General features: G+C 36.3%; 1 protein-coding gene across 4 annotated transcripts in view; it reads right to left on the minus strand.

Annotated features, from left to right (window-relative positions):
- Positions 1–23,976, minus strand: part of GPC6 (glypican 6) — a 1,069,657-nt gene that overhangs the window by 626,875 nt on the left and 418,806 nt on the right. The window lies entirely within an intron of this gene.

A 23,976-nucleotide genomic window follows, 5' to 3' on the forward strand; every position in this document is an offset into this window, starting at 1 on the left:
GAAAGAAAGAAAGAAAGAAAGAAAGAAAGAAAGAAAGAAAGAAAGAAAGAAAGAAAGAAAAGAAAGAAAGAAAGAAAGAAAGAAAAAGAAAGAAAGAAAGAAAGAAAGAAAAAGAAAGAAAGAAAGAAAGAGAAAATCTTAAAAAAAAGTAAAGTATCTCAGAAAACCACAAAAATGGAAATCAAATAGAAATAAAATTAGCAACTAGTATGCAAATATGAATAAAATTAACTTGAGGCATATATAACAATGTAAGAAATCCAAGATACATACTTATGTTCCTGGTTGAGAAAATACAAAATTATGAAATTAATTTCTCTTCATATAAATCTATAAATTGGGATTACAATATCCCAATCAAAATCCCTCAAGATTTTCCATACCTGATACCTGATTAGATCACTCCAAAATACTATATGGAGGAATTTGCAAATATGACAAGATAATCTTGACAAAAAGCATTTGCTTTCAGATTAAACCATATTATAACATGGTGATTATACCACATGTAAAATATTGGCCCCTAAATTGACACACATTAATAAGGAAGTTGGAAAACAAATTATATAAATTATGGGAATTTATGTATGAAAAGTGTTGCCATGTACCAGCCGAGAGAATGCACTTTTGCATAAATAATGTGAGTCACGTCTCCTTCTGTGCCCATCCCTCTGGAAAGCAGTGCCTGGAACACAGACTGGCATGCAGGGATTTAACTTGGGAAGTGATGCCAGGAAACCAGAGTGAGGAAAATAGCAGCATCACTAGAGAGGGAAAGTCAGTCCTTCAGTGAGTCAATACAGTGGGCAACTCTGGATTGTTTCCACCATGACCCTCTGAAGAACGATGCGTAATGTTCTTCTTTTTTTTTTTAAAGATTTTATTTATTTATTTGACAGAGAGAGAGAGAAAGAGAGAAAGAGAACATAAGCAAGGGGAGCAGCAGAGGGAGAGGGAGAAGCAGACTCCCTGCTGAGCAGGGAGCCTGATACGGGGCTGGATCCTAGGACCCTGGGACCATGACCAGAGCCGAAGGCAGACGCTTAACAACTGAGCCACCCAGGTGCCCCCATGCGTAATGTTCATAAGAATTCTCTAATGGAGTAACAGAAGAGAGGGGCATTCCTTTACCAATTCCTGTAATTAGGGCTGCCCATGCTAAGGATGCTAAGTCCTTCACATTTCCAGGCTATGCATGGGTGAGCGCAAGCAGAGATTCCCTGCCAGTGTCCCATGGTGGTGTCAGAGACACTTTGGGACAGAAAATTAGGGAGAAACAGGACAGCCAGGGTAAGCTGTATCTTATTTTACCTTCACCTGGTCGCTGGAATAAAAGGTGGGATAGGACAAGAAGAGGCAGAGCCCAAGAGTGTCCAGCACAAGAAAACTGAAGATTCATAGGTAAAAAAAAAAAAATTGGATGGAAGACATATTTAGGTTTGATTTCACTCCTACTGTCTATCATTCTGGATATCTGCAGGCACATTTAGGTAAACGGACAATTTATTTTTTATTTTTTTTAAAGATTTTATTTATTTATTTGAGAGAGAGAGAGAGAAAGCACAGAGGGAGAGTGTGAGGGAGAAGCAGGTTCCCCACTGAGCAGAGAGCCCGATGCGGGACTTGATCCCAGGACCCCGGGATCATGACCTGAGCCGAAGGCAGATGCCCAACCGACTGAGCCACCCAGGTGCCCCTAAACAGACAATTTAAATATTCCTGAAGAAGTCATAAAAATTTCAAGGTCAGCTCTGTCCTATGCAAGACCTTGAAAACATTCAGTTAGTGTTCTGGTGATATCTCTCCTTTCAGATGTATCATTTTGTCACCTGCACTTAGAAGACTTCACTCTCTTTTTCTAGCTTATTACATATAATTTTGCAGCCATCTTTTTTTTTTTTTTAAGATTTTATTTATTTATTTGACAGAGAGAGACACAGTGAGAGAGGGAACACAAGCAGGGGGGAGTGGGAGAGGGAGAAGCAGGCTTCCCGCGGAGCAGGGAGTCTGATGCGGGGCTCGATCCCAGGACCCTGGGATCATGACCTGAGACTAAGGCAGACGTTTAACGACTGAGCCACCCAGGCGTCCCTGCAGCCATCTTGATGTAGCTGCATTTCATTCACATGCAATGGATTCAAGCACCTTATTGTTTTCAGGTAATTGCAGTCATTTTAAGGTAAGACAGAGGAAAAAAAAAAAGATGAACAAGTTATGAACAGATGTGTCTATACTTTCCTAATAAGTAATTTATCTTTAATACTGAAGTGTATGTTTATATTGTTTATCCTGAAGTATATTCAATTATGACTTATAACGTGCTGACATTTGAGACTAGTGGAGTTATCCACAGTATTTGTCATATTTTAGGGAAAACAGTTACATTAAATTTCAAAAGTAGAAGCTACTATGCAATAAAATAGTAGAGTGATTCAACCGCTTTAGGAAGTTCAACACTCTAAGAAACTCAGTTCCCTCATGTTGATCAAATATTTCCTCCGCAGGGGTGCCTGGGGGGCTCAGTTGGTTGAGCAACAGACTGGATTTCAGCTCACGTTGTGCTCTCCATTTCTTGGGACAGAGCCCCACCGAATGCCCGCTCAGTGGTGAATCTGCTTGTTTCCCTCTCTCGCTCTCTCTGCCCCTCCCCTGAAAATGTGTTCGCGCGTCCGCGCACGGCTGCACCTGCCCGCATACCCTCTCTCGCTCACTCTCTCTGCATCTGACATAAATAACTAAATCTTTTAGAAGAAGGAAAAGAAAAAAATTTCCTCAGGAAACTTTAAATATGGCATTAATTTATATAAGGCAAAAAAAAATCTAATGAATAATCAATATTTAAGAGAAAAAAACAATTTAGAATGCAAACTTAATAAACCAATGGACGGGTAATGATCCTAATAGATAGGGGAGCACTGTCTCTTCACCACTGTTGGTATTTTTCCCTTTTACACACATCAGTATTGGTTTCTATGTAAATCACAAAGGTCACATTTGCCTAATTCACCAGAAAAAAAGGTGTGATATCTTTGAAAGCTTGATTACTTATATATTTGACAGGATAAATTTTCACCAAATGTATGAACTAAATTCCCCAAATATGTGTGTTCTGTACCATGATAATCTTCTTTTATTTTTTTCTTTTTTTTTTAAAGATTTTTTTATTTATCTGAGAGAGAGACAGAGAGTGTGCATGTACAGAGGGAGGGCCAGAGGGAGAGAGAATCCCAAGCAGAGTCCCCACTGACGACAGAGCCCTAGGCAGGGCTCGATCCCATGACCTGAAATCGTGACCTGAGCCAAAATCAAGAGTCAGATGCTTAACCAACTGAGCCACCCAGACACCCCTCTTCTATTATTTAATGTTCTCCCAAGATGTCACATTTTAAATTAAATATATGTACCATCTTTTGTCAGTAACCTTGTGTTGATTTCACTAAATATATTAGAAATCCATTTACTTTTGTTCAAGACTATTAAAATAACTTTCTTCTTTAAATAGATTAATTTTAATTGCTTCAAAAATGTTTATGTAATTCAAAATATGAATTCAAGAAAAGAAGCCCCTTCATAAAACACATCCCCCTTCTTTATTTTCCTAGAATATTCTGTCCTAGAGGGAAGCCTTTTCACTCAAGAAGAAATTGAAAACATTTATATATAATGGTAATTTACAAGCAAGAGGAAGCAAGCTGTGTAAACCTTGAGTAATTGATGGATCTTATTTATAGAGCTTTTCTCAGTGTGTTTTCAATTATGCTTGTTCCTGGTCCTGAACGGTTAATTTTAATATTTTCTGTTAATAATTTGAAAATGTGCTAGGACCTTACGATGGGAATCTTGTTAATATCTCTTCTCTGTTAAATAAGTAAAATGACTCAGATCCAAAGCTGGCCTGACACTGGAAGGCACTTCCGTGACAGTATTTACTTTTAACACTTCACTGTTGAGCAAACCCAAAATCACAGTTTGGAAATACACAGTGTATTTGTTCCCATAAAGACGAAACACCTAAGAACATAAATTTGTTTCTGAATTTCCTGTTTTCATTTTAGGACAAATTATGCTCAGCTGCACAAACAAAGTAATTGACAACAGAATTTCAGTAAAAAGAAGGAATGTTTTCAGAATTATGAAAACCTCTTGAGAAGGAAATGTCTATGAGCCACAGAAGAAGTGTATATTCAACAGGCACGGAGCAAAAGGAACTCCAATATAAAAATGTCATTTTCCAAGAATAATGGCGTCAAAGTCTACTTTAAAATCAAGAAAATATGAAAGGTTATTACCAAGAGGGTGTTAACCAGATGTTCTCAATCTCTATAAGGGAAGAATGTCTATAAGTTAGATAGAAGGCAGAGCAGCAACACACGGTAAGTTATTAAGTCTTGGAAAGGTTAAGAAGTAAGGATGTGAAAGTACTTTCAAGATTAATTAAATTTCACCTATCCAAGAAACTTTAGGTTGGAAGAAAAGCAGGCTGGATCGATTACATGTATCTCCCTTATAGCCATTTTGCTTTCTTTTTTTATAGAGTGCTCACTTTAATAATATAGTAATACACTAAATGTGACAAAGGAAATTATTCTCTTCATTATAAAATAACTTTCCCACTCAATCCATGTATCTGACTTCAGTCCACTCTGTCACTTAGAGGGCATGATGTGCCTCAAAACAACATATATAATGATCTATTCTGGAGTCAGAAGATTGTACACTCAAACTTGACATTTTCCTTACAACTCTGTAGCTAGGATACATCACTTAACCCGGAAGATGTATTCTGAGGACTAGCAGAACAAATGTTAGTAATGATCCCCGCACAATGCTTGCAAGGGTAAGGAGTTTCTATCACTGGTTTACAAGCTGGTTGCCCCAAAAGACTGGATTTCATGAGGGCAATAGCATCTTTTACTGAGGTGTCAAGCCTGGTGGACTGGTGCACCATAAATATGTGTTGAACTCATGTTAAATACTTGGCATCATTATAAAGACATTAGTAAAACTGCATGTCATTGGATGTCTCCCAAAAACACTTATGAAAAATAGATTTTGAGGAAAGAAATTCATACACACACAGTGAATGAGGTACTTATAAAAAGGAATAAATTAATGTCACTTAACAAAAAGTCTTCAATAAATGAATATCAGAGGAAAGCAGCAAAAATCTCAAATGCTGGTAAAAAGTCCAAAGCCATTGCTGCTAGAATTCCCTAAGGGGTAACACAAGAAAATTTAATAAACTGAGCGCATTGCCATTTGAGACATTTGGAGTATTTGCTGTCTTTCCTGAGGGGCTGAAGTAAAGGAAATGTGATTCTCATCCAGCAGGTAATTGCCAGAAACAGGCTCTAAAACAGGCCAGGGATTTAAAAAAAGAAAAGAGGAAAAGAAAAAGAAAGAAAAAGAAAATGAATGAAAAGAAAAGAAAGGGGGGAAAAAAGAGATATGCTGGAATATTAAAATTTTAGAAGAAAACTAAGATAAAAAATATGACATTCTTATGCTTGTTTAGTACTGTGTTTAAAATAGGATATTTTGGGGTGCCTGGGTGGCTCAGTCGTTAAGCGTCTGGCTTCGGCTCAGGTCATGGTCCCAGGGTCCTGGGATCGAGCCCCACATTGGGCTCTCTGCTCGGCAGGAAGCCTGCTTCTCCCTCTCCCCCTCCCCCTGCTTGTGTTCCCTCTCTCGCTGTGTCTCTCTCTGTCAAATAAATAAAATCTTAAAAAAAAATAAAATAAAATAAAATAGGATATTTTATGTATACACGGTGAAGCACGCACAAGTATGTCATCTAATTAAGGGAAAACTGGTAAATAAAGACTTCCGCATAAAACAAACTTAGGGTAATTTCACCCACACGTTCAAAATAATTATAATGCTTTCTGCTAAATGAATGATAAATGTGTTGCTTGATATTTGTTCTTCAACATTATTTATGAGTAATATTTCTGTCTAATATTAAGATATGCTAGCTAATGTCAAAATGAACAGGATTTGGACTTAAACCATATCACATACTGCTTCCAAAAAAACTTGCTTCCTCCTTTGCATGCCATATATTATTTTCTTTTCTACAAACCTCTGTCTTGTTAGAGTAACAGCAAAGACCACCAAAGAGTGCTGGGAGAAACCACCAAAATATGAATCTCTCTACACTTGATCATCTAGAATTTGTTAAAAATCACCATTTAATAAAATAGAATCCATAAATGTATCAATTTTACATATTAAAGAATGGAAGAAGAATAAGAAATAGAAGGAAGGTATCTACTGGAAGATGTCAGATTTCCTGCCTTCATTAGTGCAAGTTTTTCAACACCATGTAAACCCTTCCTGTGCACAGCAATCCTCTCTCCTGGTTTAGGAACAACTGGATTTGCAACCCAGAGATTGTCTTGGCAAGTGGACAGGCTAGTCTACTTTGTTTCTCAGGAGGCAGAAGCACTGTTTTAGAGTTGTCATCCTTAGAGACTTTTTTTGTACCAGCCTCTTGAAACACCAACCACATGAATAGGATCTACTGCTGCTAAATCTGTAATACTCACCATATTTGAAAAGAAGCATTATTAGCTAATTCTAACTATGAAAATAACGGATATATTTTAAAAAAAATTTTAAAATACAGGTAAGTATAAAGGAGAAAATTAAAATTATTTGTAAGCTTATCACCAGGGAACTACTGTTAAGAGATAATAAACAACAACAGCAGAAAAAATGTACAGCTCCTGGCCACATCTTCATTACACTCCATACTTACTTACCTACTTCACTAGAGAAGGCAATAAACCACAGAAAATGAGCACAGTTCTGTCTTGCTTTTGTGTACTCTCAAAGCATGTTCTCAAGAAATGTCATTTACATTGTATCCTACCAAATTGGATTCTAACTAGTCCGTTACCACATTTGTCTCTCCCACCGGACTATAAGCTACTCAGTGTGAAAAGCGGCATATTTTCCCCCTTAAGTATATGAAGCCAATTATAGTGACTGGCAAATACTGTGTTCTTGTTTGTTTCGCTATTGAATGGATGAACAATGAGCACCACCTCCTGTGTTCTCTCAACGTGGTAGTCAAGTCCAATTGTTTCTCCATAAGCCTCTTTATTCCCGACATGATACTTGCAGAACACTATAAATTCCAAAAGTTTAATTAAAGCTATGGCTTTATCTCAACAAATTGGCTTTCCATGGCAGTGATTAACTGAGCCAAGAGAATTTGTCATGATTTCTACCTAATTTTCTTTTGCAACCAATTCAAAAATAAATATTTTATTAAAGTCATTAGCAAATAATTATTAATTATTAAATATGTTGATGAAGGTTTGTACAAAAATTGTACAAACACCTGGTACAATTATAGAAGTTTTTTCATCTAATAGAATTGGATATGAACAGGTTAATTAAATGAAAAAGTTGGCTACTGGCAAATTTAAATATATATATTTAAATATATATTAATTATATTAAATATTAAATATCTATATAGAAATATTCATTTCCTAACCTTTTTATGTAGGAAGAGGCCTTTTTAAAACATCTAAAGTAGATATCTAATAACTATGGCTTTGATTAGTCTTTATGATCCACATCAATACTATATCGCCTACAATTTCCAATTTTAATTTTTTAAGGTGAAACAGGAACTTAAAGACAGTTGAGAAGAAAATCATGTGCAAAATCCAGATAGCTTTTACCACGTATTGTCAAACTTCTATAACTATCAAACAGCCTCGAGTTCTTCATTTTTTGGAAGTGGATAGGGTTTGGTTTTGTTTTGCAGATAGATTTTATCGAATTTTCCTAAAACATTCAGCTTATTTATCCTGAAAACAATAGATATCCTTCCCTTATGTATTCATTTTTCATTGCTTTACATAACATTAAATTAAATTACATAATTACAGGAAAATGACTAGGATAACGTCATTTGGGAATAAAAACTCACTGTTAGTAAGTACGCCAACTGGTGGGGTGTAGGGCGCACCATGGCACAGGTGAGTGTGACTGGCAGAGGATACTGGGAGAGTCAATTACAGGTACAGCTGACCTTTGAACAATTCAGGCAGTGGAGCAATGACCATCATGCAGTCAAAAATCTGCATACAACTTTTCACTCCCTTGCCCCCTCAAACTGCCTAGCCTAGTTTTACCAATAACACAAATAGTAGACCAAAACATATTTTGGATGTTATATGTGTTTATGTATTGTATTCTTACAATAAGCTAAGCTACAGTAAAAAAAAATGTTATTAAGAAAACCATAAGGAAGAGAAAATACATTTACAGTACTATGTTGTATTTATTGAAAAAAAAAATCTGCATGTAAGTGGACCCACACAGTTCAAATCCATGTTGTTCAAGATGCAACTGCTAACGAATTAGCAGAGACTATGTTGGAATTCTCATCTTCAATATGCATTATTATCTGAATCACTGCTTAATTCTACCCTGGCTCATCTATAGCAAAATGCTCACATCTTCCCTTTCCTCTCATGCTAGCTGCCTTGAATCCCGCCTAGTACTTCTCAGGTTTTCTACACTCTAAGTCCAATGTTTTCCCTAATCTGTCACAAACCAGTATTATACTTGTAAAATACAATAAAAATACAATGGGGAAAAAAAGATATAGAATATAAGGGCATTTTAAATTATTAGTTCAGCAGACATAAAAATTACTCTGTTAAAGTGCTATAAAATTTCCTAAACGTTGCCTCTCAAATGTCTGTTCTTACCTCCTCAAGGACCAGGAACAGTTTGAGGAATAGCACTGGTTTGTAGACTATACATGAGTAGGACTTATGTAGACCAAGAGTAGATTAATTAAATTAATTAAGTTTGTAATCACATTTGTATGGGCAACATGATTTAGAATACAAATGAAAAGTGGATAAGAAAAATAAGTACTTTCAAGGGAAAACTGACTATTTTCTTTTGATGGATAGATCTCTTTTATCCTGCATCGAATTCCGTGAGTAAAAACAAGAGGATTATGGGAACACGTGGTTCGATGCTATACTGCAATAATAATTTTTTTCCAAAATAACCTAGTTATGAGAACTAATATGGTTGGGGCGTCTGGGTGACTCAGTCATTAAGTGTCTGCCTTCGGCTCAGGTCATGATCCCAGGGTCCTAGGATTGAGCCCCACATCGGGCTCCCTGCTCCATGGGAAGCTCTACCACTACCCCTGCTTGTGTTCCCTCTCTCGCTGTGTCTCTCTCTGTCAAATAAATAAATAAAATCTTAAAAAAAAAAAAAAGAGAACTAATACTGTTAAAATACAAATATATTAAAATAAAAGGATTTCTCAAAGGAAGGTAGAAGACAAAGCCTATGGAGAGACCATCGAACATTATTTTTGCTCTAATCATTTAACATACTATTTCAGTTAATTATAATATGATCTTCCTTTGCTAGCTTTTATTTTGTATTGTGGCTCAAAAAGAAGTCATGCAGAACAAGTCCTGTCCTTAATTTTAGGTTTATTTTCCATAGCTGGTTCAAATATACATATAAAGATATACCAGAATCCTGAAAAATCTAGATGCTTCCATATGCGTGTCCATTAAAAGGGAAAAAAAAGAAAGCCCAATTTCAACTTAATCAGATGGGCACCAAGGACAATTTGTAACAGAGCCAAACAATAAATAAAGGCAATGTTGGGGTCAAGCTTAAACAGGCAAAGGATAAACTCTTTTTAAAAACTATACTAAAAGCAGAAATTCCCTAAGTAATTGTTTAATTAAGTACTCTGTTTGGTTGACCATTCATAGTTTAGTGTAATGTTTAAACTGTGCTCTGTCATCATTACAAAGCCAACTCTCATGCCAAGATAAGACCCAAATACTTTTGTTTTGAATTAAATAAAATCCTATAATCATGGTTATAACATCTGTCTGACATTAAGCAGTTGGCTGCTAAAAATGGAGATTTTCTTTTCATCTGTTCTATAAAATCATAGACCCAGGGATAAGTCTTCAAAATACCATTTCCCACCCCCACCCCTTCAACTTCAAGTCATCAGGCAAATATTTCTAAGAGTGCTGTAGCACTCTTAGAAACCCCCCACCCCACTCCAGCTTTTTTTTTTTTTTTTACCTTGTCATAAGTTATCTTTACTACTCCTCATTTGCCACTAAAACAGGACAAAAGATAGCATTTTGACTAAATTTATTCACGTTTTCAGAATGCATTTCAACCATTACAACATATATTGTTTATTCTAATAACCTACACTCCTCTTTGGTTTTCTGTTCATGAATTAAAATGTTGTGCTTGCATGCAGAAAAGTCCCTGGTGTGAACGTATTTTATAGGATCTCTTTGTAAGTAAAATTCTCAAGGTTCTTAATCATTTTTTATTCTTTGTGAACTTCTTAAAGTATTTCCTTTTTGGTGTTCAATTTCTAATATTTGCATTTGTTTCTCTAATTAATCTAAGTGCAAGTTGTTTATATTTGATCTCTGCATACACTTTTTTTTTTTAAAAGATTTTATTTATTTATTTGACAGAGAGTGAGAGAGCACAAGCAGGGGAAAGGGCAGAGGGAGAGGGAGAAGCAGGCTCCCTGCTGAACAGAGAGCCCAATGTGGGGCTCGTTCCCAGGACCCTGGGATCATGACCCGAGCTGAAGGCAGCCATTTAACCGACTGAGCTACCCAGGCGCCCCGAATCTCTGCATACTCTTAACTTAAAGGCTCAATATAAATGAATACCATTATTTCATATATAATTATAACATTACTCAAAATGAATATTTTGTCTCACATAGTCTTGCCCTTCCAAGCAAATGTCATGGTTAGTGATAGAGAAGCTTCAATACCCGAGGTCTTAATGATCCCCTCGTTATGATGGAACAATGGTTTGAGCACCAAATACTCCATATCAAGGTTTCTAAATTATCCACTGAACTCTAGATTTCAGAGTATGATAAACTGGTAATACACATGAAAAGTGCGAAGATTATAAGGACAATGGAAGGTCAACCCCATGAGCTCTAAGCCTTGCTAAAGAATATGACACCACCAAGGAATGTATTAATTCTATACTTCAAAAAGGAGAACTCCCAATCTTTTCCTCATTTTAAAAAAGCCATACAGGAGCAGCAAGAATCAGTTAGGCCCCACTTTAGGCAGCCCAGGAGATTTCGGTATGTCTTGATGTCCTACTGATCATGGTTAGTGTTTTCCATAAGGCAGAGGAAAGAGCAGGGGTTGAGGGACAGAGTGGGTTTATGCTGGTGCCAAGACTGTTCTTGTATGACACCCAAACATTTCTGTTTTCAATTTCTCTGCTTTGAAGTCCTACTGCCTTAACTGGAAACAATTTGCTCTCTCTAAGAAAGATTGGCATTTTCCATGGATGTAAGAGATAAGTAATAGTAGCCATCATAAAATAATGTACTGGCGTGTGTACTGAGCTAAATCCTCAATACAAAACACAGAAACTGAAGTGGTTTCATTGTATAGAGAGAGAGGCATGTTTAGTTTGGCAGCTGTGTATTTATAATTGTGCACCACATTTTTTCTGGGAGGAACTACAGTTTTAAGAGCAGTATAATCTTTAGACACATGGATATAATATTTCCTTTTGTCTTTCCTTTGATTTTTTTTTTTAAGATTTTATTTGTTTATTTGACAGAGAGAGACACAGCGAGAGAAGGAACACAAGCAGGGGGAGTAGGAGAGGAAGAAGCAGGCTTCTTGATGAGCAGGGAGCCCAATGTGGGGCTTGATCCCAGGACCCCGGGATCGTGACCCGAGCCGAAGGCAGACTCTCAAAGACTGAGACACCCAGGTGCCCCTCCTTTGATTTTTAAGAGCACTGATGTGAACTGGTTAAATAAAGTTTATGTTAATATTTCTTTGAGAAATGTTTTCACCCTCAGGAGTGCATTTTACAGGTTTATCTGATAATGATAATAGAACAAGTTTGTTCATCTCATGTTATCATAGAGAAAAGTAGGTTAGAAAAAAATAAAGGATATCATTGAGAAAGATTTCTTTAAGAGGAAAACAGGACTGTGCTAGATAGGAGCATTTGTTTTCCACTTGTTAGCAACAATGAGAAAGGAATTTTCAGTAGAGGCTTCACTGTATACATCCACATAGAATAAGGCTTTCTCCATACTTGCTTAAATAATTTCATTCACCACAATTCCTAAAGAAAACATAGGATCTTGTGCTAATGTAGATAATACCCATTATAAAAGACTTCTGAGGAAAAATATCTGAAGCTGACGAAAATATTATTTTTTTTAAAACAACAAAATATATTCCTAATATGCTTTAATAATATTTATACAGGGAATGAGAAAGTAGAAATAATTTAGAACTTCGGATCCAAGTAGATGATACTTTAATTCTGTGTATGAACAGACATTTCCATATACTGTTATCGTGTGGCTTAATAAGCGTGTCTGTTCCTTTACAGCTATGTGCATCCCCCCTCTTCCTTTTCCATTCTCTGAAAGCCCAGGGTACATATTTGCATTTGGTTACATATAGCCTATGGCTTGATCTTTCCTCACAAGCTACTTTTTATATTCAAATCTCCTCCTGTGTATTTTTACTTTTCTTTGAATTAAATTTATTATCCAAGGGTAAATGTGCCAACTTAAACTTCTCAATCCTGGCTGCACAAAGTTAGGTTTGAAATGTCTGGGTCAGCATTTTCTCACGCACAGGAAAGTGTATGGTGTCCTTCTGGGCTCCTTCTCTTGAGCCAATCTTTCCTAAGTTCTAATTAACTCTTTGACTTTTTTCAAGCTCCTGGCTGAACACTCAATTCTCATGGACTGCTGGATGTTCTACTTGGCCCCAATTAAAAGTTGTGCTGAGATGCTTAACTTTTCAAGTCCCTAGTACTTAAAGTACAGAACTACTCCCCCGGAGTCAATGTGTGATACCATATATCAGGAACCCCCTCCCACACTCTGAAATGTTCCAATAACGGAGAGCTCGGCTCCAATTATGAGTCAAGATATATAACCACCGATTCCAAAATTGCATATAGAGAAGAAGGAAGAGGAAAAGCAGGGAGGGGTATAGAGGAGGCAGGAGGTGGGAGGAAGAAGAGAAGGAGAAGAAGAAGAAAAAGAAGAAATAGAGGGGAAGAAGACTGTGAAAGTTAAGGACATAGTTACTGAAATTTGTAGGAAGCAAAAATAAATGAATAAATAACAAATAAGACGTCTTCTCTCAGAAGATAGAGCAAAAAAATTTAATAGAATTATTAGGGGGTAGAGGATCAATCCAGAAATGTCTGAAGTTACCTCATCTAATAAATGAGAAAGGGCAATAAGAAGAGGAAATAAAGAAATAAAAGGAAAACATTTTCAAAAAGGAAATAAATACTCTGGTCTGCAGGAAAAATAAAGACCCACATAATACCAGATAAAACACACAAAAACAAACAAACAAAAGAATACACTTAGAAATATGTTCATGAAATGTCAAAGATAAAAACAAACAAAAAGTTTTTTTGGGATAAAAAAGAATGTGGACTGGGTGCTTGGGTGGCTCAGTCGGTTAAGCATCTGACTCTTGGTTTCAGCTCAGGTCATGACTTCAGGGTCATGGGATCAAACCCCACATCTCATTCTGTGCTCAGCGTGAAGTCTGCTCATCCCTCTCCCTCTACTCCCCCCCAACCCCGCTTGTGCATTCTCTTTCTGAAATAAATAAATAAAATCTTTAAGAAAAAAAAATAGTGTGGGATTAAAAACTCCACAGAGACATGAGTTTGACTGGTGTCAGACTTCTCACTGGTGACAAAAGATGCTTAATGACAATGAATAATATGTCTGGAGGAAAATGGGTTTCAACACATAATCCACACCTAGCCAAACCATCCACCATGTATCAGGGCAAAATAAAGACATTACTAGATGTATTTACACTCAAAGCATATCTCATGAGCACTCTGGCTAAAAAACCCCAAATAATCCAACAAAGAGAAAGAGTCAGACCCAGGAAGAGGACGTAACTTTGTAATTCAATGGAAGTAAATCAATGATGGCAACTTCAGCATATGCTTTTAAGAAGGTCCCCCACTTCCGGATGTTTGACAAGCAGTATAATCAGGAACCAGCTTATTCTAGAGATGTGGTTGAAGACCACACTCACTATATCTGTCAAGATAAATGAAAGTTGGAAATTCCATGGAAAATAAAAACTGACAAGATAATCTATGAAAGTAATATAAAGTATGTTATCATTTGAGCAATTGATGGGTTATTAAAAAAGGGACATTTGACCTTGATGCTTAGAACATTCTCCTTTGAGAACAGCATGCATTTAGCTCCAGACTATTATATTCTTCTCTGTAGACCCAATCACACTGAGGGATCCTACAATGCATACTATTTATATATTCATAATATTATAAACACGACTTGTTGTTTTCAAATTTTTGGAATCAACTTATAGACAAAATACTGGACACTTAATTAATAGTATACAACAGGGTGTAAATTTTATAAACCATACAAATTAATTCTTTCAGCAAATACCTAAGTGTTTGTTCTGTGCCACATACTACTCTCTTGACAGTGGATTCAACATCAAAAACAGAAAAAAAAGGCATGACGTCCTGAAACTTACGTTATAGAAGAAAAACAATATGGTAATACATTTATAGTACAAACTGAGATAATGATAAATATTATTGCAAAATAAAGCAGAATAGATAGCAAAGAGAAATGAGACTGTGTAGCTATTTTTAGAAGGGTATATATAAAGCAAGTGCTCTCAGGGAGGAAACAAGCATGAATCAGTTCACGGGAAGAACACTACAGGCAATGACGACTGCCTCCGGTACTGGTTGGTCATGTTTGAATTGCAGAAAGAAACCCAAGGCCAGAGAAGAGAGAATGGGGGAGGAGGAGTAGGAGCTGAGGTCTGAAAGAAAGGCTGGGTCCAGATATTGTACATAGGGCTTTGTGGGTCATGGTAAGGGCTTTGGATCTCCTTCTGAATATGATGAAGAGAACTTCAGGGATTTCAGCTGAGCAGTCCTGTACCAATTGAGGGCTGGAAGAGGGAAAAGAGGAAAGGAATTCCTAGGGTGCCCAGGTGGCTCAATCAGTTAGACCTATGACTCTTGATTCAGGTGGGGGCATGATCTTGTGGTCATGAGATCGAGCCCCAAGTGGGTTTTGCACTCAGCAGAGCGTCTGCTTGAGATTCTCTGTCTACCTCTCTTCCTCTCCTTCTGTCCCTTCCCAACTTCTCTAATAAATAAATAAATCTCTCAACAACAACAACAACAACAACAAAAAATAGAAAGAAAGAAAGAAAAAAGAAAGAAAGAAAAAGAAAGAAAGAAAGAAAGGAATTTCTTATGGTACATGGCAGGGAGTCAAGAGATACCGTCAGAAGTTGATTGCTCAAGAAATACAGTTTCCAATATGCCATTTAAAGCTATGAAGGCAACCAATGTAAGAAAAAATATAATACAAGTTTAAAAAATGAAAGAAGGAAGAAGGAAAAGTGGTTAATGCAAATGAGTTCATTGCTTATATTTCATAGTTGCTGCTAAAAATAGATGAAACAAAAGATGGGTATCAAAAATAGTCAAAATAGTAGGCAGACTAGAAATGAGGAGAGATTCTTACATTTCATTTTATATCTTTATTTAGTGCATGAATTATTATGTCCTGTTCATTTTTTGTTGTTGTTGTTAAACTTTTAACTTTTGTTCAAAAACAATGCCAAAACTCTAATATTCAAAGGTCGTGAGGTAGGGAAAAGGAAATTCATATCAGTTGGAAATGATCTTTCTGCCTTATCCAGCACATTTAACTATAATTTACCAGTCAAAAAGCCGTTTGAGAGATCATAAGGATAGAAATGTAGCCTTTTCTTGAGTTATAATCTCATTACAACACATTTGGAAAGATTTTTATCTCAAACTTAAAAATGCGTATTTTCATGTATCTGCATATATTTTCAAAGAGAAAAATATCAAAAGTCTTTCTTCAAGGCATTAGTACCTTCTGTATTTACAAACACTCTCGTATTCAACTGAATTTCAAGATACTTTCCAGTATAGCTTTTTCATATGACTACTAGATGATACTCATGATTCTATAAGGTTTCATTAACAACTTTGTTCTTCAATGATCTTTTAACTCTTAGAACAAAAATGAGTGGAAAACAAGTTCAAAATCTGTAGAGCATAATAAAAGTAAAAGTAAAACATCAATTAACATGAGCAATGTCACAATCAGCTCCTCAACTTTTTTGTGCTCATCATTTTTAATTTTAATTTTTATTTTTTTTAAGATTTTATTTATTTATTTGACAGAGACAGAGATAGCAAGAGCAGGAATACAAGCAGGAGGAGTGGGAGAGGGAGAGCAGGCTTCCCGCCGAGGAGGGAGCCCGATGTGGGACTCGATCCCAGGACCCTGGGATCATGACCTGAGCCGAAGGCAGACGCTTAACGACTGAGCCACTCAGGTGCCCTCATCATTTTTTAAATATTTATTTAAGTAATCCCTAACCCAATGTGGGGCTCATCATTTTTAATATAGGTTGAAAAACATGAGTTGATAACTAAAAGGAAATTAATGAGAACATATCTTTAAATCTCAATTTCATTCTTTATTTTAAAATACATTGCATTTTTGGAGTAGAAATATTTTAAGATATGTTTAAGTAATCTAAGAAATATGCCACTAAACGTTTTGAAAGAAAATTTACTCTGAAGATAATTTTCAATATCTAAAATAAATATTTTTATGTTTTTTAAATTTTTTATTATCTTATGTTAATCATCATAAATATTTTTATGTTTAAATGTATTTTCAAAACGATCCTTCTTTTATAGATCAGGTAAATATATCATGCTTGAAAGTTCATGTTAAAAATAAATAATATCTAGGGGCACCTGGGTGGCTCAGTCAGTTAAGCATCTGACTCTTGGTTTTGGCTCAGGTCATAATCTCAGGGTCATGGGATCAAGCCCCGAGACAGGCTCTGTACTAGGCAGAGTCTGCTTTAGATTCTCTCTCTTCCTCTACCTCTGGCCCTCCCCTCATCTCCTGTTTGTACTTGCACTCTCTCTTTCTCTAAAAGTAAAAAAGAAAAATAAATAAATAAGGTCTAAAGTATACTATTTAACACTTCTAACATTTGACTCTATATGCTTTCTTTCAAGTTCCTTTGAATCGTCTGCTTTGCTGACTTAAAAATGAATAATAGTGCCTATTTTTTAATGCTAAAAATTAAAAAGCTTTAATATTAGCAATTGGTATTATGCCTACTCTTGTCAATCCAAGAAATATAAATTTAAAAAGGTAGTAAATCAATTTTTCACTTTGTTAATAAATATAAACATACATTAGAGTGGTTTTAGGAAGTGATTTTTATATAATAAAAGGGGAAGCCTTCATAACTTTTTCATAAGCTTTAATTCCTAAATATGTCAGAAATCCCCATTTATTTAGGGACTCTTAAAACTATCACTCATTTCTAACTGAAGAGCTTGATCATTATTTTAGTGCTGATTTTAACTGAATATGCATTGTTCTAGAACATTTGGGAAGTTTCTTTAATATTTATGGGATTTCATTCTCAGTAGAATTTCATGAGTAGAAATTTAAGACTGACTTTTCTTCATTTGCTGGAAGGAGATGTGAAAAAAATATTTTATGATATTTTAATGCAGAACAACGGAGATCTTAGGAGAGGGCCCAATGAGAATGACAAGCTGGAGGGGAATGTCCTTCAGGCTGATATCTGGGAATGAAGTGTTAAGTCAAAGAAATAAACACAACACCAGCTTAAGTAATGTAATCCCCACCTTTTTTCTGGAGTAGTACCTAAAGGTGCTGATCCTGTTGTGTTTGCAGTAAAGTCGTGTGGTAACAGTAACACAACTCAATTTCTTTTCCTAAAGTTTGTATCTGGTACAGGCCGCCTTTGGTGTTCAATTCAGTTTAATCACATTGGGCAGCCTTGGCTTATGCTGTCTGGCCAGAGTAATGCACTTTGTGAGCCTTAACCATTTTCCACAGTTGGTGTAAGAACCGAGTATCAAGAGCAATTGCTGCTTTTCAATTTGTGCTCATGAAAAATTTTTTAAGTTTTTTTTTTTTGTTGTTGTTGTTGTTGGAAAGAGATATGAAACTTTTGAATAACATGTAATAAGCCATATAGGAAAATATATTTTGAGATAGGCAATGAACTACAAGGAAAGCCTTATTTTCAGAAACCAATTTCTCACTCAGATAAATGTCTCACCCAGCAAATATATGAACAGGAGTCTTGTGGGCTCTATTCACCACTTCACTTCCATTTCAGGGCACTGTCTATGCAAATCAAGAGAAACACAGGATAGTAAGTAAAAGGAATCCAGGAACAATTTAGAGAGCCCTCAGGTGGGAATACATGCTTTATTTCTAAGAGATTAAAGAGAATGGGAGGTGGGGCAGAGAGAATGGGAAAAATCAGGTAGGCACTGCAATTTCTCATTCATAAATGATATAAAATGACATCAGGCACGCAGAAACATCTATGGATAGTAAAATGAGAGTTGTAGAAGAATGGCTTATTCAATTACTTAACATAATGTACTGAATTTTTGTACATGTAGTGAAGTTTACTAGAAATCTAGAGAAGGTGGACAATAAAACAATTAAGTTTCCTTAGCTAATTTGTACTAAAGTAGGCATAATTCTCAGTACTACAAAGCTCTAATTCTTAAGTTATAAAGAAAAATTGTTCTTTTTAAGGGTCATACATTCAGAATAAACTGCAGATTGGCCTAAAAGAGCATGTCCAAATATTCACCAACAGCTTCTCATAGACGTTGATGACTATCTGGTAAAAAGAGAGCGGAGCAGAATTTTTTAAATTATCTTACTGTTTTAACCACATTCATTACCTTAATTGTTATTTATGTGAAAGCACTAAGTAAAGAATTATGTAAATTTAAGTTAATGATGGAAACACAATTCTTAATAATTATTTAAAACTACTTGAGAGTTTAAACTAGTGTATCACTCTATCCACTATTGATTATCCCAAAAATGTATGCCTGACCATAAAGGTACTAATAATGTAGAAGGAAAGAGAAGCCAGAAATTTTCCCTTCCCTATCTTGCTCTTTATTACATACTTTTCTATTATTTTTTTCCAAGTCTACTCTTCAGTGAGAAAAGCTTCATCATTGTTCAGTAGTATTTATGGAAACCAGGCTAGAAGCAAATATTGGACTCATATATAACTTTGTTTTTAAAAACTGACTGATAAAAAGTTACTTTTTAGTAAAAATTATTTATATGGGTTTTTTTCACTTAAATGCTAAAAGAATTAAAATTAAGGCAGATGTAAGAAAAAAATTGTATGTACTACAGATTACATAAATACAGAGAAACTAGTATCTTGGGCATAGTATCCACATTTCCTTTTTTTTTTTTTTTTTAAAGATTTTATTTATTTGACAGAGAGAGCACAAGCAGAGGGAGAGAGAGAGGGAGAAGCAGGCTCCCTGCTGAGCAAGGAGCCCGATGTGGGACTCGATCCCAGGACCCTGGGATCATGACCCGGGCCGAAGGCAGCCGCTTAACCGACTGAGCCACCCAGGCATCCCAGTATCCACATTTCCAACTAGATACACATTTTCAAGTATTTTCTCCAACCTGATCTCCCTAAATTCTAACTGAACAATGAAAAAGATTTCCTCATGAAAAGGTGATATGAAAAAAGAGTAAGATAAAAAGTACTGATTAAGTAAGAATAGCAGAGTAGCCTTTCTGCTGGGAGCTGCCCGTGGTGCTGAACCTTCACGCAGCAATTTAGTGAACAGTCCCCTTTGAATCCATTTTGCCCTCTTGAACGATCACTCGCAGCAGTTATTTATCAAAAATGCAATGTTATCGGGCTTTATTTATTATGTAGGTCAATTATATGCCCAGATCCGCATCAAAAGTGACTTCACCCTCACCTTGATTCAGCTTCTTAACCAGACAAGAAACTTACCCAGACCCTCACCACATAGTTTATATTGTCTAAGATGAAATAAAAGCACAGACAATCCAACATTTCCAGTGGATTAAGTAAAACACTAATCTTGAGTTATATCACTTACAACAAACCAAAAGTGACGCTTCCTTAACAACGGAACTAAGCTATATAAACTACCCTTACATTTTCCAGTCCTCAGCACCTATAAGGAAAATGTCTACTTGTGCTATTAAGAAAAATTCAGTAAAAGCAATGGTTTTTAGCCACTTGATGATCTCAAAAAAGTAGCCAAGAAGCAACACAGAGAACAAAGATTTGAGGCTATGGTGTAAGGTTTGTCTACATCACTTATTAGATTTGGGGATATCACTTGAAGTTTCTAAGCCTTGGCTTCTTCACTGACAAAATTAGTGAGATATAAGGATGATATACATAGCAAATAGGATATTATGTGTGACAGTGATTTTTTTTTTAACGTAAAGTTTCAGGAACAATAAGAATAAAATCAGAATAATTGCTGAGTACATCTACATCTGTTAAAGTAGAATGTTGCCTGGAAGCTAAGGTTCTACTTCAAAGACACAAGCCAAGATCTAGATGGTCTAAAACATTAAATAGTGAGCTATCAAGTAAATCTGAGGAGAAGCTATCACTGAAAGAAGAAGCGAAACACTAAATCCAAGTTTTGTAGGTTCAAGGTAAGACTATATGGCATCATGTTGTTTCATGTACTGAGAGAATTTTTAATAATGCTTTTTTTATGATCATCTGGACAAACAGACAATAGTTGTAGTAGAAAGTCCACTGAACTAGCACACAGATGCCTCAGATTATTAAAGTTTATAGATTGGTTGGTAAAATTATTGGAAAAAAAGCATTTGCATATGTACTTTCTTACAAACTCCCTGAATAGTCACAATGTAACTAGAAACAACTTATATCCTTGGCAGAGCATATAGAGTCTTGTAAAAGCAAATATACAGTGGTTATAGATGATTTGATTAGTCAATCTTTTGGACAGTAAAAATAATTTATGAAAGATTGTATGGTAAAGGTCAGTGTCAAAAAAAGAATTATGATTTTCAAAGAAACTAGATGGTCATGGTACTCAAGAGAAAAGATCAGTTGGTGTTATTCTAACAGAAATACTTAAGCAATTTCAAAAACGCCATTTTTACTACAGATGAGGTGTGCTTAGGCTGAGCTGGCAGCAAGCCACTGATTCAAGACAAACTGGAATTATATTTAAACACATTTATAATCAATATCCACTGTACTTCCAAAATGATTGTAGATGATTTAAAATAAAAGACACATATGCAATATAGCTTTGAATTAGAACAAGGAAAAAATACTTAGTAAAGAGCAGAAAGAAAATCTATTAAATACTGAGGAAATAATCACTATGACTTAAGCTTTTAGCTCTGACCTTCTTGATAGCCAGAGAAAAACCGAAAATAAGACTATATAACATTTCCAAACATACCACAGATTTTTTCTTTTTGGATTCTGACCTTTGCCTGTGCTATTTCCACGAACTAAAATACCCTTCTCATGTTGTTTTACTTACTGAAATTACATACATCCCCCCAAGTCCTACTTTGTGTACAGCTGCTCCTATTAAAAGCATCTTGGTTCTTCCTAATGTGATTTATACTGTGTTTTGCACTCACAGAAGACTTTGCTTATATATCTTTGGCCATGTATTGATAGGATAATCATTTAAGTTCTATGTCTGTCTTTCCAACCAAGTTCAAAGTTGCTGAAGGACCCAAAGCATACCTTAATACTGGTACATCAGAGTCATTAATAAAAGTTTTGGGAATTATTTTTAATGGCTTCCTTCAACAAACCATTTATTTGAAAATAATTTTCATTTTCATTTCTTTTCTATGATGATCTTAGGTATTATTAAATAGCAACCTAAGAATTCAATGAGTTTCACTGAGCAAGACTAGCATTAAAAAAAGCTATAAAGAGGGTGCCTGGGTGACTGAGTTGTTAAGCGTCTGCCTTTAGCTCAGGTCATGATCCGAGGGTCCTGGGATCGAGCCCCATGTCAGACTCCCTGCTCAGCGGGGAGCCTGCTTCTCCCTCTCCCACTCCCCCGCTTGTGTTCCCTCTCTCGCTGTGTCTCTCTCTGTCAAATAAATAAATAAATCTTTAAAAAAAGAAAAGAAAAGAAAAAGCTATAAAGAAAATAAACCTTTGAGGAGAGAGGAAAGATGGCAGTGGAGTAGAAGGACCCTAGACTCGCCTTGTCCCACAAATACAACTAGACAACTATCAAATCATCCTAAATACCCCAGAAACCAACTTGAAGACTGGCAAACTCCACAAATAGAGGTAGAGAAGAGGCCACATCAAAGAAGGTAGGAAGTGCAGAGACATAGTTTGGGAGAGAAACAGATCATGGCCACTGTGATGGGGAGGAAGCTGAAGTCACATAGAAAGGAAAGAAAGAGACCAAGACACAGGGGAGCCCTGACAGGAAGATGAATTCCCATAGCAATTGGTTTGGAAAGTGAGGGAGGCTGAATTTCATTGAGTTCTTGCAAACGCTGGATCTTAAAGCCTGGAGTTCTAAAGGTCAGTGGGCTTGGCTTGGGGAGAGCCCGGAGGGTACTACACTACTATAGGAGAGAAGGCAGAGCAAATAGCCTGCAAACATACAGTGTGGAAATAGCAATGTAAGGAATGCCTGGGGCACACAGTGGGGAAATTATTTGTTCATCTCCAAGCATGTCCCTGAGAGGGGGTATTCATGGACAGACCCCTCAAGGAACAAAGGAAATGGCTGATGTCATTTCCCTCCCCTGTCTCACAGCATATGCATAGGACCACCTGCAGGAACAAGCACAGATGGACACTCACTAACTAACTGTCTTACACCAGGCCACACCTCCACTGGCCTCTGGTGGAACTACCCTTCCCAGTCATACGTGCCTCAGTCCCAGTGTGGTGGGCCCCCCTCCATCAGTAGACTGGCCCCAAACCCTGCCATTACCATGTCTCCAGACCTAGGAGTTTTGCAGGGCCTTGATTCTGGTGGCAGTGGTGACAGGTGTCATTTCACAATCAGACCAGAGCATATCTGGTTAAAACATGCCACATTCTGGCCAGGGACCAAACATTGCCCACAACAGGGAAAAAGAGCTTCTGCAGACAACTGGCCTAAAGGACAAAATGGCCAGGACACAACAGCTGAGTACACATTGGAGACACTCCCTGAAGTGCCAGAACCTGGGGGATGGGGACACTACACTGCAGGGAACTACGGGACCTCTTCTTCATAAGGCCATTACTCTCAAGAACAGGAGAGGAAGCTGACTATCTTAATAGATAAACAGGCACAGAGATTTAGGCAAAATGAGAAAACAGAAGAATTTGTCCTAAAGGACAGAACAAGACTGGCCCATGGCCACAGATCTATGTGAAGCAAGCATATGTAACAAGCCTCATAGAGAATTTAAAGTAATAATCATAAAGGTACTGACTGGGTATGAGAAAAGAGTGGAAGACATGAGTGAGACCCTTAACCCAAAGATAACAAATAACATAACAGAGATAAAAGGCTCAATAAATAAAATGAGAAACACATTTGATGGAATGAACACCAAGCTGGAAAAAGCAGAGGAACAAATTAGTGACCTAGATGACAGAGTAATGGAAAGAAGCTGAACAAAAGAGAGAACAAAGAATTATGCAAAATGAAAATAGATTTAGGGGACACAGTGACTCCATCAAATGTAATAACATTCACATTATAGGAGTCCCAAAAGAAAAAGAGAGAGAAAAACGGGCAGAAAATTTATTTGAAGAGATAACAGTTGGAAACATCCCTAATCTAGGGAAGGAAACAGATATCCAGATCCAGAAGGCACAGAGAATTCCAAACAAAATCAACCAAAGCAGATCCATGCAAAGACATATCGTAGTTAAAGTCACAAAATTAAAAAAAAAAAAAAAAAAAATATATATATATATATATATATATATA

The sequence above is a fragment of the Phoca vitulina genome, unplaced genomic scaffold (assembly GCF_004348235.1).
Source record: "Phoca vitulina isolate PV1807 unplaced genomic scaffold, GSC_HSeal_1.0 scaffold5, whole genome shotgun sequence".
Taxonomy (NCBI): domain Eukaryota; kingdom Metazoa; phylum Chordata; class Mammalia; order Carnivora; family Phocidae; genus Phoca; species Phoca vitulina.